General features: G+C 39.1%; 1 pseudogene; it reads left to right on the top strand.

Annotated features, from left to right (window-relative positions):
- Positions 1-13,452: 13,452 nt before the first annotated feature.
- LOC112910196 (ras-related protein Rab-8A pseudogene) lies at positions 13,453-14,101 on the top strand (annotated as a pseudogene).
- The last annotated feature ends 2,465 nt before the right edge of the window (positions 14,102-16,566 follow it).

The raw sequence follows: 16,566 nt of genomic DNA, 5'->3' as shown, positions 1-16,566 counted from the left end.
GGCAAAACTGTGTGTATTATGAAGGCACTTAGGTAACAAGAGAAAAAACACATTTTTTTTTGCTAATTTTTATACATTGATTTCAAAATGCAATAACAATGTAGTATAATTATAGAATTATTTTAGTAATGTTTCATTTCCTTGAGGCTCAAATTTAGTCTTCTCCATCATAAAAAATGATTTCACATATTCATTTGTTAATGCTGATCAGAAATGAAATTTTACAGATTTCATCTTTGAAAATGATTTTTCAACTATGAAGATACTGCCAAATACTGATATCTATCCACTAGCATATGATTTTAATTGCACATACTTATCCCTTAGAATGAAGGTAGAATTCTATCATATTCTTTTCTTAATTTTTGTCTTTTATTATGTCATTGCATTGCAAAGTAATCATTCCCAATGAAAAGTTTAGGTGACAGCTTCTGAATTTTGAAGTTAAGTGGATTTTGAAGTAAGGAAATTTCCTTTGTATTTTCATTAAGACAGGAAAAATACTGTTGGAGATGCAGTTTGATCTTGGAAAATTACATACTTTCAATATTTGTGGAAATGGAAATCTTGTTTTAATTTTTGACAAAGGAATAGATGAGTAGAGCAACTTGACATTGCTAATGATTCATGTAACAGTTAACTAAATGACATAATTTATGTGCCACATAAATTTATGTTCCATATGAAGCACAATTTTGCTTTGTAATCGTGGTTGAATTCATTAAGAAACATTTTCAAGGCTGCAGCAAAAGCTAATTTCCAAAGTTACTCAGAAATCATTAATGTTGTCCAAAGGCAATTCTTCTCATTGAGAAAAATATTCCAGTCTCATCTTTAAGTTGAAAAATGGTTAACCAACATTAACCCATCAAACTTCCAGGTGGTAGGACAAGTCAGGATATTCAGCTTCTATTTCTGACCAAAAAAGAAGAAAAAGTACAGAACTACCTTCCAGAGTGAATGAAATTTACAATGATGCTGCTGGCTCAAATATTGTGTGGAAAGTACTTACTGATGAATAATAAATATAGACTTAAGCAACTTATTTTTCACAAGCTTTGTAAATTTATCCAAATTTGCCTTTTTTTTGTTCTACATCAATTGATTTTTCCCAGCATCGGTTGAAATACGTGTTAGCAGATTCTACTTCAGGTTATACTGAATTAGCATTTCTCAACTTCCTTGAAAATACTGTTACTTACAGTTGTTCCAAGCACATTGTTCATAGAGAATGGTTCTTCTGTCATTTGGGAATCTATATTGACTTCTCACATAAATAACTAAGAATTATTAGTAGCATCTGTTGATTGATACAGAAACCTCAGAAATCATTTACCTTGTTCTTGATTGTTGATGCTGCTTTCAACTCTTCAAGTAGCCATTCTTGAAGGAAGGATAACTGTCTATAAGGTAAATGTGCAGTAGCCAGCTCTCTGGCAGTGCACAAACAGGTGGCAAGCTAGATTTGGCCCATTTGCCATAGATTGTGAATACTTGCACTACATGTTAATTATAAGAGGTATACAATTCTTTTAAAGATTTATTTGTTTTTAGACAGAGAGAGAGAGCGAGAGCAGGGGAACAGCTGAGGGGGAGAGAGAGAATCTCAAGCACACTTCCCACTGAGTGCGAAGCCTGATGTGGTGCTTGGTGAGGGGTTCGATCCCGTGACCCCCAGATCATGACCTGAGCTGAAACCAAGAGTCTGACTCACCAAGTGAGCCACCCAGATGCCCCTAGAGCGATGTACAATTCTTGAGACAGAGTTGGTCCTTGATAAAGGACTTTAATTAAAAGTATGTAAGTATATACATGCTTGTTTATACATACATACTATATATATATACATACAAAGGTGTATATATGTTTATATGTTAGTGCATGTTTTTTTTTATTTGAGCTAGTCCATGTAGATACAAATGGAAATATGAAGTATAAAACAGCTCTTCTTGGGATAGGATTTTGTGCTAGAGACTGTTCACACCAGCTAACTAGAATTACATACATTTAAATACATTTTACTAGAAAGGTATCAAATTCATCTCTTCTTAATTATCATACCATAGATTTCAGTTTTCTATGTCCTTGAGGTTATTTATGTCTATTGTATCATTATGGTGGAAATACTGTGTGAAGGTTTACATCTATGAATTTCTTCCCAAATCTATATTCAGTGACTGTACATTGTACACATTAAAACTGGCTATGATGAGTATTTACACACAATGATAGCTAGATGCCACAAATCAGGACTTTATAGTTTTGTTAATTGCCTAGACTTAAGAAATTAATGGAGTAAGTGCTAATAATGTGATTTAATGTAAATGTGGGTAGGTTCTGTAGTTATTACATTGTTGATAATGTAAACATACACAGATAGTATTTAAAAACTGTTACCCAAATCAGCACAGAAATTGGTCAGGTCATATGGTGAATTTTAATTTCCTCCTTTTCATTAACTAATGTGCTTTAAAAATAACAGTGACCATTCCCAACCCACGTCTTGTCTCTGAGGCCGCCTGCTTAGATCTTGCAGGCTGCTCCTAGCTTGGTGGTCCACAGCATCTGAAGTCTCCACTAAAGGGGGGCCGTGAGGAGGGGAAGCCACAAAGGAGGAACCTTCCCCGAGCTGGGCCCTAGTCTTTGTTAGTCCCTCAGTGGAGCGCCCAGTGCACTGCGGGCCCTCCTAAATACCAGGTGACAGAAGGTGGCGACTAAGCATGGAGTCCCTTGGAGAATGAGAGACCCTGCAAGCAAGTCGGGGCGGCCTGAGGCTTCCTGAAGTGCAGTCCCGAGGCCTTTGGAGGTAAATACCTTCTTTTCCTCCCAGGAGTGCCTGCCATTTGTCACGCCCGGTCCTGAAGCTGGCTGAATGTCCAGCCCAGGTCCCAGTCCCTTCGCCCTAGGTGCGGTGGGGGCTCGGGGCAGGTGTGGGGGGGCTGGGCCAGGTGGGGTGGGGGTGGCCTGTCCAAGTCAGGATGGGCCCCACAGCCCGCAGTCCCCATGCTACCAGTTTGGAGTCTGGGACGACAGACCCCCTGCCGAGACTGGTGCGGGGGCGGTCCGCCCGGTCCCGGTCAGAGCTCAGCCCCTTCGTGGCTTCAGGGCGGCCCTGGCCTGGGACGCACCCTCCCGGGTGGCCGCACCCCCCCGCCGGTGCAGCTGCTGCAGGACAGGACCGCGTGGCTGCGGCCCAGGCGCAGGGCTGTGGGCTCTGGCAGAGCGGCCCCCGCTGCCCGGTGGCCCAGGTCCAGGTGACCCCTGCCGCACGGGCTTAGGGGCTCTCACAAACTCCCTTTCAGGCACTCGGCGACAAAATAAACGAACCAGAAATCGCACTGCTCTGCACGCTCAGAGGGGCCCAGCGGCCCGAATCCCCAGGGATCTGGGCGGGGATTGCTGCCCTGTGATCCTGTGCCAGGGCCATCAGGGGTGTCGCCCTATGGCCTGGCAGCCACCTGCGGCTGCCGTGGGCCACCTCCTGTGGGACGCTGAGACCTGCGAGGCCCGAGATCCAGACCCGGGATGCTCGGAGGGGCGTTGGGGGTGAGGCTTGCCACAGCACGCACCGGGGCTTTCCTTGCCCAGCCCGAATAGGTGCCCTTTACTTTTCTTTCCTCTTCACTCTGGCTTCCCAACCCTTTCCTTTGGTTTCTCAGCAGAACAGGCCACCTGTCCCTCCTAGTGTTTCTGTTTCCAAACATCATTTAACTGTTTTTCCTGTAAAGGACTCTCTTCAAATTTCAGAGTCCATTATTTATGAAAATGAGGTGACATGCTTGCCATTAAATAGTTCCAAATGTCTGTAATGTTATTATTTGGATGGGGAAGGTTGATGGCTCATGCAGGCTGTGATGGGTAAGGGAGTGAAAAGCAGGTCAACCTCTCTGGAGAGTAATTTGTGAAAATATGTAAAGAACTTTAAAAATATTTGTCGACTGGAACCATCCTTTTCCAGGACCTTTCGAAAAAGGTTATATACAAAGATCATCACGGTATTATTTAAAGAAGAAAAAGATGAAAACAATTTAACCTACAAAGAACTGGTTAAATAAATTATAGTATGTGCATTTTATGGGACATAAGGTATCCATGGAAAGGCTGATTAATCATGCTATCAAAGGAAAGGGTAAGAGGTAAAACTATGTAAAATGAAACAAAACAAAACAGAACAATTCCATGTCAGGGTAATCACTGAAAATTTTAAAAAATAGTCTTGTAAAAGGTTAATTTATATGTGCTAAGAGTACTACAGATTTAAAAAAATGAAATGTACTAGAAAATTTGTCGAAACATGAATGGAGAATTCTCAAAAGAAATACCAATATATATATAAGAAAAAACACCCCCTTATAAAATGTTAAATTAGGTACTTGTTTGTGCTGATCAGATTGTTAATATTAAAAAGCTCTTACATCAATGCTAATAGTGCTAAAGTGCCCACAAACACTGTGTACATTGATAAAATCATTCTGGAGGACAATCTATTAAATTTATTCATGAAATATATAGTCTTTATTACCTGTCAGGCACTGAGGAGGGTTTTTTATAGGGGTGGGGTAAGGTGAGAAGTATATCACTACCAGCCCCCTATGAAAATACTGTGTGCATTTAGGGTTTTTACACGTGGGCAGAGTTGACTTTCCTGCTCCGTGGACTTGGGCCATATGACTTGCTTTGACTAGGGGAATATGGGAAGACTTGAGAGTGTGCGGGTTCCCATGGAGGCTGTAAGAAGTGTGCTTTGTTTCGCTTGCCGGTAGTGCCTGAGACATCTCCCATGAGAAGAAGATGTCTCAGTAGCTCCTTTGTCCTGGGCCTTTGAATAAGAAACCAATCTGACCAGAAAGAGCAGACTTGGAACCCAAGCCTAGCCTAGCCCAGGGTATTGATTGAAAAGAAAAAAAACCCAAAAGCCACCTGCAATTGAAAAAAGTAAGTTCTTGTTGTCATGAGCCCCTGAGATTTAAAGGTGGTTTGTTATGCATATTGTACTCATTGTACATCACATACATAATTATGTAATTGCACATTGTCATAAGTATTAGCTAAGAAAAATCGAAAAGTGTAGTGTATGAAGATAAAAAGGAACAGACAGAACCAATTTCAGTTGGAAAATCAGTGAAAGCTTCTCTAAATACATCTCATTTAATACGTGAAAGAGTAAGAGATCGACAAAGAATAAGGAGAAAAGCATTTCAGGTAAAAGGAAAAAAGTAAGCAAAAGGGAAGAGGAGCTTGTGCCCTTGAGGCCCTGGCAGGAGACCAGGGGGTTCAGGGCAAGCATAAAGTGGGGTCTGGGGAGTTAGCAGGGCCTTGTGGTCCACAGTAAGTTTGGTGGGTTCTAGACTAAGCATAATATGACCTATGAACAAGTATTTCTTTTAAATTAAAATTTATTTAGGTAAGCATATTAAGCTCATAACTAGAATAAATTCAGCCCTTGGTATATAAAAATGAGCTTGGAATTTTGAATGCCTCTAAATGTGAGGCCGTTCCTATAAAACTCTTACCACAGTTCATGTCACATATGGACTTTTAAAGCACCGTCAATGGAAATACTATCTAGAAATAGAAGAAAAGGAAACAGTTTACTCATGAAATCGCTTTTAAATGATAATTATGAAATACTGTTCTAAGGACTGTAATTTTTGCCACCTTTCATTTGAAGAATTATATAATCACTTAACAGTGAAACTAAGTAAGAAAAAATTCCTCCTTTAAGGGAGACAAAAAATTGCTCTTTTTCTGGGTCAACAGAAGAATCTTCCCAAATATTAACAACAAAGTAATGTAATTACACTATCTAAAAATCAAGTAAAATGGAAACATTTACTCATAAGTTTCCCATTTTATAATATACATTTATAAAAACTATCCAATGAATTACAGTGTATAAAATTTTTATTTGAGATATTGTAGAAATATATATCTCGATTATTGTAGTAGACTTGTTGATGACAACAAAAACATTGTAATTATACTACCTACACGTAGAGTAAAATGAATCAATTAACTAAAAAAATCAATTAACTTATAAATTACCTTTAGATCTATACTTTTTATATATTACTTTTATAATCTAAAGTTATAAATAATTATTTTAAAACATTTTTTAAAGGATTTATTTATTTATTCACAGAGAGAGGCAGAGACACAGGCAGAGGGAGAAGCAGGCTCCATGCCTGGGATCACAACCTGAGCAAAAGGCAGATGCTCAGCCACTGAGCCACCCAGGTGCTCCAAAACTTGTAATTCTGTAAGACTTTCATTTGCATCAATGTATAATCACTTAGCTAACAGCAATAAAACCAAGAGAAAAAAATGAAAATAATTTAGATAAAAAAGTGTGTTACTGTGGTTCTGGATCTTTTAAGTAAACATATTGGCAGGTAGAATCAACCCAAAAGCTGAAATATTTCTGTTTTTAGGTTGAATGAAGAGGAAACTGAATTTAGTGCTAGGTGTATAAACATTTATTACTACTGGAGAATGCCCTGGGCCATGGAAGCCCCTAGGAGGTGATTTCTGGGGAGGTTTGTTTTTGCTTTCTAGAAGAGGGGGCAAGTCCAGCAATTCTCTTCTCGGAAATTTCCCCTTGGGTCACTTCTGTAACAAATGCCTTCTGATGGTAGGATGAGGTGAAAGATCAGACTACCCATTCAGATGGGAAGTTTAAATAAAAGGAAAATTCTCAGAGTCTTCCATCCAAGAGCAGTGAGACAATCTCTGTGTTGTGGAGGAGCTGCTGTATCTCTTTCTCCTGGGGTCCTGACCCATGTGCGTGGCATCTGGTTCCCACCAGCTATGGGACCCTGGATCACTGCTCCATTACAACATCATGTTCCTCCTTCCTCAGGACCTGTTCATTTATTCATTTATTTATTTATTTAAATTTTTATTTATTTATGATAGTCACAGAGAGAGAGAGAGAGAGGCAGAGACACAGGCAGAAGGAGAAGCAGGCTCCATGCACCGGGAGCCCGATGTGGGATTCGATCCTGGGTCTCCAGGATCGCGCCCTGGGCCAAAGGCAAGCGCCAAACCACTGCGCCACCCAGGGATCCCCTCAGGACCTGTTCATACAGAGAATTCCTTGGTGGTCTTCTAGGACTCTGCCAAATGTCCCATTTAGAACATCAGAGACATAAAGACATGAAGAGTTCACACTGAATTCTTATTCAGTAACTTTTTGTCTAAAGTTTCTACTTTTTTCTTCTTTAAGTCATCAAAGTTACTCTCAAACATCAGTATGCCCCTGTTATCATGAGCTTTTCTCTGATGGAAAATTGTCTGACAATGATACTTGCCAGTGACTATTTCCAATTCTTCTGAAAGATATGGCTTCTATTTTGTATGTGTCCGGTGCTTTACATGCATGGCTCATCTTTTCAATTGCTTTGGAAAGATGCTTCTCTTTTCTGTGTGTGTTTAAATTCACTCTAAATTGAGTATTTCATGAACATGCATTTCCTGTTCTTGATGCAGTTCAAGAAGGACATAAAGTTTCTGCTGGAGCTTTTGCTTTTTAACTTTCTAATTGTGGTTTTCTGATTGTAGCAAAGCTTTCTCAGTTTGGAGACTTAATATGATCTTTAAGTGCCTTGCTTATTTACCTTCTCCAGCTAATTTAGTGTACATTTTTTTTTTCTTCAAGACCTTTTAAGAAAGTGCTTAGTTTCCTATGGCTGCTATGACAAATTACCACAAATTTATAATGACTTAAAACAACACAAATTTATTATATTTTAGTATGGACATCAGAAGTCCAAAATCAGTTTCACTGGGCTAAGATCAGATGTCAGTAGGCATGGGACTTGATCCTAGGTCTCCAGGATCACATCTGATGTCAGTAGGGCTGCATTTCCTCTAACGGCCCTAGGGAAGAGTCCTTTACTTGTCTTTTACAGCCTCTAGAGGCTGCCTATATTTCTTGGTTTATGGCCACATCACTTCAACCTCTGCTTCTATCATATCATTTCCTTTTCTGTCTCTGACCCTCCCACCTCCCTCTCATAAGGACCTTGGTGATTGCATTGGGCCCACCCAGAAAATTTTAAGATCTTTCACTTAATCAAATCTATCAAGTCCTTTTGTCTTTAAGGCTCTGGGGATTAGGACATAGATATATCTTTAGGGCACCATCATTCAACCTACCACATCAAGCTATTTCTTCTAAACTTCTAGTAAGATGTCTCCAGATTCTGATATATTTGTTTTATGGAATTCTAGGTTCCTGCAATCCAAGTTCTCTTCTCAAAGACCAGGATTGCTCAGCTTTAGCAAATGGTCACCTAGTAATTTGATCTTTTACTTCGCGGATTTAGAGTTTTACGTTGTTGCATTCTGTTTAAGGTTCACCTGCTCTTCTTTTCCAGCCTTCTACTAGTGAAAGCAGCTTTTATACTTTCCTCAAGATTAGTTTTCACTCAAAGCATTTTTTAATGTTGTCTGAACTTATAATTCGTTTTTCGGGTATATAATGAAGACCATTTTGGTTGCAGTTATTTGCAATTCTAAGTGTCTTACACAATTTACCATTTAAAGACCATTTGCCCTTTGCCATCAGCCCAATGTTTTCTAAACATTTTGATAATTCTTATTCAGTTTTCTCTAAGTCTCTTTTTTTTTTAATTTTTATTTATTTATGATAGTCACAGAGAGAGAGAGAGAGAGGCAGAGACACAGGCAGAGGGAGAAGCAGGCTTCATGCACAGGGAGCCTGACGTGGGATTCGATCCCGGGTCTCCAGGATCGCGCCCTGGGCCAAAGGCAGGCGCCAAACCGCTGCGCCACCCAGGGATCGCTTCTCTAAGTCTCTTTTTTTTTTTTTTTAAATTAATTTTTATTGGTGTTCAATTTACCAACATACAGAAAAACACCCAGTGCTCATCCCGTCAAGTGTCCATCTCAGTGCCCGTCACCTATTCCCCTCCAACACCCGCCCTCCTCCCCTTCCACCACCCCTAGTTCGTTTCCCCGAGTTAGGAGTCTTTATGTTCTGTCTCCCTTCCTGATATTTCCCAACATTTCTTCTCCCTTCCTTTATATTCCCTTTCACCATTATTCATATTCCCCAAATGAATGAGAACATACACTGTTTGTCCCTCTCCGATTGACTTATTTCACTCAGCATAATACCCTCCAGTTCCATCCACGTTGAAGCAAATGGTGGGTATTTGTCGTTTCTAATTGCTGAGTAATATTCCATTGTATACATAAACCACATCTTCTTTATCCATTCATCTTTCGATGGACATCGAGGCTCCTTCCACAGTTTGGCTATTGTGGCCATTGCTGATAGAAACATCGGGGTGCAGGTGTCCGGACGTTTCATTGCATCTGAATCTTTGGGGTAAATCCCCAACAGTGCAATTGCTGGGTCGTAGGGCAGGTCTATTTTTAACTCTTTGAGGAACCTCCACACAGTTTTCCAGAGTGGCTGCACCAGTTCACATTCCCACCAACAGTGTAAGAGGGTTCCCTTTTCTCCGCATCCTCTCCAACATTTGTGGTTTCCTGCCTTGTTAATTTTCCCCATTCTCACTGGTGTGAGGTGGTATCTCATTGTGGTTTTGATTTGTATTTCCCTGATAGCAAGTGATGCAGAGCATTTTCTCATGTGCATGTTGGCCATGTCCATGTCTTCCTCTGTGAGATTTCTCTTCATGTCTTTTGCCCATTTCATGATTGGATTGTTTGTTTCTTTGGTGTTGAGTTTAATAAGTTCTTTATAGATTTTGGAAACTAGCCCTTTATCTGATATGTCATTTGCAAATATCTTCTCCCATTCTGTAGGTTGTCTTTTAGTTTTGTTGACTGTATCCTTTGCTGTGCAAAAGCTTCTTATCTTGATGAAGTCCCAATAGTTCATTTTTGCTTTTGTTTCTTTTGCCTTTGTGGATGTATCTTGCAAGAAGTTACTGTGGCCAAGTTCAAAAAGGGTGTTGCCTGTGTTCTTCTCTAGGATTTTGATGGAATCTTGTCTCACATTTAGATCTCTCATCCTTCTCTAAGTCTCTTAAGCCCAAGTAAAGAGTTAGAGATTCTAGGTCCTTATTTATGGCCTCCAGCTTTTGTATTTCTATTAAATTGCTCTCAAGTTTGACTTCCATTAAAGTTAATTCAATGCCTGGGAATTACCCTTTATGATGCTAAGCATCTAAAAGGTGTGCTGTGTTTTCTTCAGAAGGGCAGAAACCCCAATGGCCAGATCTTTGTCTCCAACTGTGTAAAGTAGGGTTCTAGTGATTAAAGAATTCTAATGTAACTAAAGCTACACTCTTTCCTACAGCAACATGCAGAGATTTGGGCTTCGTCGGAGGTCCCTTGTCAATAGTACCACTGCCTGCCTCAGTCTCTCGAACCAGAGTGATACAGAGCATCACAGCCATCACATGGCCCCCAAGCCAAATTAAGCCACATCATATTGGCAGGCCAGAGAATTCAGTCAACATTCTGCCTGGAACCACACCAGTGCCTGAAAACCAGGGCAGAACTTAATGTAATTGGGGAAGAAGTGGAAGGACAGTAGAAGATAGTTTCCCAACTTTTTTTCCCCTAACATAGTGAGAAACATACATAGGCATAGTATATGATCCCAGGGGATATGAACTAGGCCCAGAGACCAGTGATAATGCTCAAGGGCTCTGCTCACAACAACCCTGTCCAGTTCCCTAAGCACTCTGGGAATCCATGTCTTATCTCATCTGCAAGCCATTTGAGGGCACTGGTTGGGATGCTCATTGGTGGTGAAACACTGGAAAGATTTGCAGGTTGCCAACTCTGGCCAATATTTTATCTTCTTTTAAATAAACTCTTCATTCTGTGTTCCATGGCTCATCTAAGATTGCCAGATTTGGCAAATAAAAATGCAGGGTGTTCAGTTCAATTTGATTTTTATAAATAATACATAATATTTTGGTATAAATGTGTTCCATGCGATAGTTGTGACATACTAATGATAAAAAAATATTTGTTGCTTATCTGCAGTTCAGAATTTAATGGGACATCCTATATTTTTGTCTGGCAATCCTTTTTCTTGGAGGTATCATTCTGCCTACAATGGTATCAGAAAACTCACTACTCTCAGTGCCTCTCCTTGCTTTGTATTTGGCTAGCCTTGAATGTGTATTGGGAAGAAACTTATGGAGGGCTCAGCAAAGGATTTCAGTTAGTGGTGTGCCAGAGCCAAATCCTACTAGCTGGTTAGAGCTGATTGTAAGCATCTTTTGCCCACTCTTTATTTGGCACTGTCTCATTCATTGCTTGAAACAGGCTACGGTTGGGATTTACACCAAAAAAATAGAGAAACACTAGAAATGAGAACTGTGTCTAACCTCTGAATCCCCAATCCCCTAGACAGTTTGTTGTCTTGACTTACATGTGATTATGATCCATCCTCCTTACCCGTAAACTCTGTCATTCTTAGGATATGGAAAAATCCCTGAAGACAGTTTTCTCCCCTTTACAGTAAGGTGAACAAGAAATACCATTGCCACCAGAGGTCACTCTTAACCTCCTGAATCTAAAAGCACCCAAACTACAAAAGGAATCTCTTGGAGCACAGAATTAGGAAAGACATTTTCTGTACTATAAAATACATAAAAATTTGCTCTACAGTTGAACCTATCACTATGGAGTTTCCATAGAACATGCAATAGTTCAAGTACTAGTATTATAGATACTGTTATTTAGTGTCACTTTTCCATTGATTGTCAAGTACAGAAACATTTTATTCATTTTAGGCTCTTTCCTTAAATGCTGTTGAAAGAGATAAAGAATATTATGAGAGGGAGAAAACTATCTTTCATTAAGGTTTAGTTTTATGTACACAATCTCGGACATACTGTGAGTTCGTAGAACTAAGGAGAAGGCTTCTGTAGAGGTAAAACACCTTGATGCCCGCTGGAATAGTGAAAGATAATGATTCATGGCATTTGACTTAAAACATAGCACTGCTTAAAACATAGCTCCATTGAGCATATACTTTCTTAAATATTATTTAATAAAACTAAAAGTTTTTACTGGGCATTGTCTGTATGTTGTGTGAAATGAAGAGAATATTAACATTTCCTAAGGTCAGAGTCTAATGGAGGAATATATATATATCCAAATAGTTTTAAACAGTTCAGTAGAGATTTCACCAACATGCTACATGAATATAGAAACGCAGAGTGAGTCACTATAACTTGTCTCTTTTTTTTTAAATTTATTGGCTGAGTTATGGCCTAGATATCACCTTGGTGTGAACAAGAGTCTTACATTCTATGGAGGAAAATATTAAAAAGTAAAGAAGTAAATTAATTATGTGATAATTCCAAATAGTTCCAAGCACTATAAAAAAGCTAATACAAGGTGATAAAATAGGGAGGATATGGGGTACAAATGCCACAGTCAGATAAGGTCTTCCCCGGGAGGAAACCCTTGGGTCCCGAAGGAGGAGTTTGTTCTGTGAAGATCTAAAGGAAGAACAGATTTAGTAGAATTGTGGGAACCTAAAAAGACTCAGGGATTCTTACAGAGATAACAATTAATGGAGTTAATGAAGTGGTTAAAATACAAAATTTGTTGGTAGGTGTATTTGAAGGAGTGCCCTTGCATATGTAATGGCTGGACCAATATAAGTAACCGCTCTGCAATCGGAACTGGATGGGTTACTTTGTTACTGGTTGCGGTCAATCTACTGCAGGCTCTTGGGAAGAGAACACAAACATGTCACAGAGAAGAAAGGTAAAAACACCCTTGCAGGAGAACAGCTTGTACCAAAGCATGCTGACCATTAGATCCCACCTGGGAAGATGGACTCCTCCTCAAACAACATGGAGAGCTTTAAAACTGTGAACATGTGCCTAACAACTCTAGGAACCAGCCTAATGTTGTGCTGAAATTGAATGGCACCCAGGTAGAAAAGGCCTTTGTCCAATATTGGAAGTGATGAAAGATTTTTAAAATTTGAAATCATTGTGAGTGTAATTACATAAAACTACAAAACTGATAAGGGATTTTTAAAAGATGGACTTCAACTTAGCAATCATGTGAAAGTAGCTTTTAAAATTATTTTTTAAAGATTCATAAAAATGAATTGTTTACTAGATTCAAGAAGCTGAAGAGGATTTTATTTTTTTTGAAGAGGATTTTTTTTTTTGAAGAGGATTTTTTTTAAGCGAATACAATATAATTTCCTTTCTGTTTACACCAGAGTACATGAATACTACATTCTGAAAACAAACTTTGTCCCTGTACTTCCATGCTGTGTGCTGTACAAGTCATTCATTTAGTGCTTCTCCCCGGGTCCTTGGTTGCTAGAATGGAGTATAAGGGACATAGGCTGCACAGTGTGCACACCTCAGAGGCAGAGATCCAGGGCCATTGGAAGGTCTGAGTATCTTTTCCCTTGTGGTTGTGTGGGAAGAACTTGGCTGAATTGAAGAACTTGATCTTAATTCAAGAGAATTAAGCTACAGATATGGGACACAGCTGGTCAGGAACGGTTTCGGACGATCACAACAGCCTATTACAGGGGCGCAATGGGCATCATGCTGGTCTATGACATCACCAACGAGAAATCCTTTGACAATATCCGGAACTGGATTCGGAACATTGAGGAGCATGCTTCTGCAGATGTCGAAAAGATGATACTCGGAAACAAGTGTGACGTGAACGACAAAAGACAAGTTTCCAAGGAACGGGGAGAAAAGCTGGCCCTGGACTATGGAATCAAGTTCATGGAGACCAGTGCGAAGGCCAACATCAATGTGGAGAACGCATTTTTCACTCTCGCCAGAGACATCAAAGCAAAAATGGACAAAAAATTGGAAGGCAACAGTCCCCAAGGGAGCAACCAGGGAGTCAAAATCACACCAGACCAGCAGAAGAGGAGCAGCTTTTTCCGATGTGTTCTTCTGTGAGGAACACTGCCTTACTCTGAGCCTCGCTCAGCTGAGCTGACTGTGCCTGTCCTGAGTGAGCCCTCCTCACTCAGCCGGGGCCCTCCCCCTCCAATACTCCCTGCCGTGCCAGCCACTGGGCCCATGGCCACCAGACACAATTAAGAAATCGTTTATTTAAAAAAAAAAAAAAAAAAAAAAAAAAAAAAGAACTTGATCTGTTTCTTTCATTGATTCATTCAGTTTTGGAATCAGATTGACATGGGCTCAAATTTTCTTTCCTTCACCTATTTACTATATTATTCTTTATAAACTATTCAACTTTCTAAAATTCATCAATATCAAAAGGAAAATGAAGATAATACATCTATTATTTAATGGTTTATTGAAATTAAATAAGAATGCACATGAAATGCTTAACACAATGCTGTTGGCTAGTGCTCTCAGTAAGGGACAGAAAGCTCTTGCCCTTGTTTTTGCTATTCATTTACTAATTCAAGAACTAGTTATTACCTACATTTATTATTATGAGAACTATGTTAGGTTCTCAGAACAAGGACAACAAATAATAGAGTTTATTTGTCAAATATATACGGTGTCTAATATATTGTCTAGTTTATTATATATGCATATATGACTACAAATCAGATGCTGCATAGAAGTCTGGGTAAAGAAATAACTATAGTATATGTCAGGAGGAAACCAAGCCCAGAGAGAATAATGAATTTCCCAGGATGGCACAGTTCATCACAAAACCAGGATTTCATGGTAGCTCTGCCCAGCCTAGCCTTGTTCGCTTAACAAACACCACCAAAGTGGCACGTCTCTTTGGCACAGTAAAGAATGATTAGTTACTTGTGAAATGACTGTAGGTGGGTTTTAGGAGAGGCTTAAAGAGTGGCATCTTTTAAGATGGCTTTTGGACAGGAAGGTAAAAGGTTTATTAGTACAGGTGAGGAGAGGAGATTGGAAGGATTAGTAAAGTAGAAAGTAGTAGTAGATTTCCATCAGAAGTAGAAAATAAAAAGCCTAATTTCACTAGGAGCAATAACAGACACTTTTAAATTAAAAGCCTTTTAATTAAAAAAAAAAAAGCAGAAAATTGTTCACCTTTTAAAGTCATTTGAAAAGTTATCCCCTGTGTTGTTAAGGACCCAATAGAAAGGCGCACAATAAATTCTCATAACAAAAGACAAACTTTTTTTTAGTAACGTAGGGATAGAGAAGGAAGAGTTTTTTTTTAATTAGTTTTCATTTTCATTGGTTAATAACAAAAATAGAGCTCATATTTTATCCATTCTTCAGACATGCATTTTGTTGTGTGTTGGCCTGCAAAATAAGGGATTGCTGACTGATAGGTCAATGTAACATGTTACTGAATACTAATAGGTTATGTGAAAATTTGTGGGAAAGAAAGGGTTGCCACTCTTGGTGAAAGGTATCAAATGGTTGTTCAGGTAATAAATGCATACAATTATAGTGATAAAACAGTAACAGTGTAAGATATTTTGCATCAGAAATAATTTCAGTATTTCTGGAACCTCTACGTTTGTCACACACTTACTTGATTCCTACCCAGCTGGGAATCCATGACTAACTACTACTCCAATGCTTCCTCCTATTTCCCCTTTGATTTTTCTGGGAACACCTTGAAAATACCACGTCTGGCCTGCCGCCACCCTCTGTTTTTCTCCTTTTGATGATAAACATTACCAGAGTGTATTGATCTATCCTCCTAACTACCTGCTAGTATTTCATATTCTTTCATCACAGCCAAGTTTTCATTGATGTCAGTAATTCCCATGTGTCTCTGTTTAATCCTCTTATATTTTTCAAATTAATTCTTGCAGATTTGACCATTGAATCAAGCCCTTTACTTCTCTTCTTCCAAGTTCTACTGCAGTGTTACTGCTTTTACTCTGTTTTATTTACCAAAAGCATTTCAGAGTATGTGTCACCATCAACCAGTTCCTTTTTAATGACTTATAATTTTGTTTCCATCTATTTCCTAAGCAAGTGGAAGGCAATATAAAATAGAAACCGGACCTAGGTGTTAATTGTAGGTACACCCTTTCTGTACCTGTTACCTCCTGTGTGGAATGGCAATAACAACAATGCACCACATGGTTTAATTGTGAAATCAGACACAATGTGTAAAGGATGTATCATATGCTTGGCAGAAACAGTGTACAAAATAAATATTGCATGCTCTTTCTCTCTGACTTATTAATCCATGTCTTGCCTCTGTCACTAGCCTAACCATTCCTTCTGAGTCTCCCTTGGGGGGTTTCTGTTTTGTTAATAGCTGTCTCTTGACTGTTTCCTGTAATTTACTCACAATCAAAACTTGAAGCCTCATTCTGTTTGTCACAATTATATATTTGTGATTTATGAAACTTTGGATTTGCAAGTACCCTTACCGATCATCTGACTGAACTTCATTATTATAACAGAATGAAGTCTCAGGGAAATTAAGTTACTTTTCTGGAAACATAGGAGTTAATGGTGATAGAACCTACATCTCCTGACTTTTGGACAATTTACTGACTTTTCTCCAAAGCTTCCATGTTTCAATTTTAGTTGCCTGGTCATCTTACAAGAATCCTGTATTTTTCACAATTAGCAAAGTGTTTCACTTACCATCTCATTATCTCTCTCTTGAGCACATGGAAGCTCA

This window comes from Vulpes vulpes, chromosome 15 (assembly GCF_048418805.1).
Source record: "Vulpes vulpes isolate BD-2025 chromosome 15, VulVul3, whole genome shotgun sequence".
NCBI classification, from domain to species: domain Eukaryota; kingdom Metazoa; phylum Chordata; class Mammalia; order Carnivora; family Canidae; genus Vulpes; species Vulpes vulpes.
This window is presented reverse-complemented; position numbering and strand designations above follow the sequence as displayed.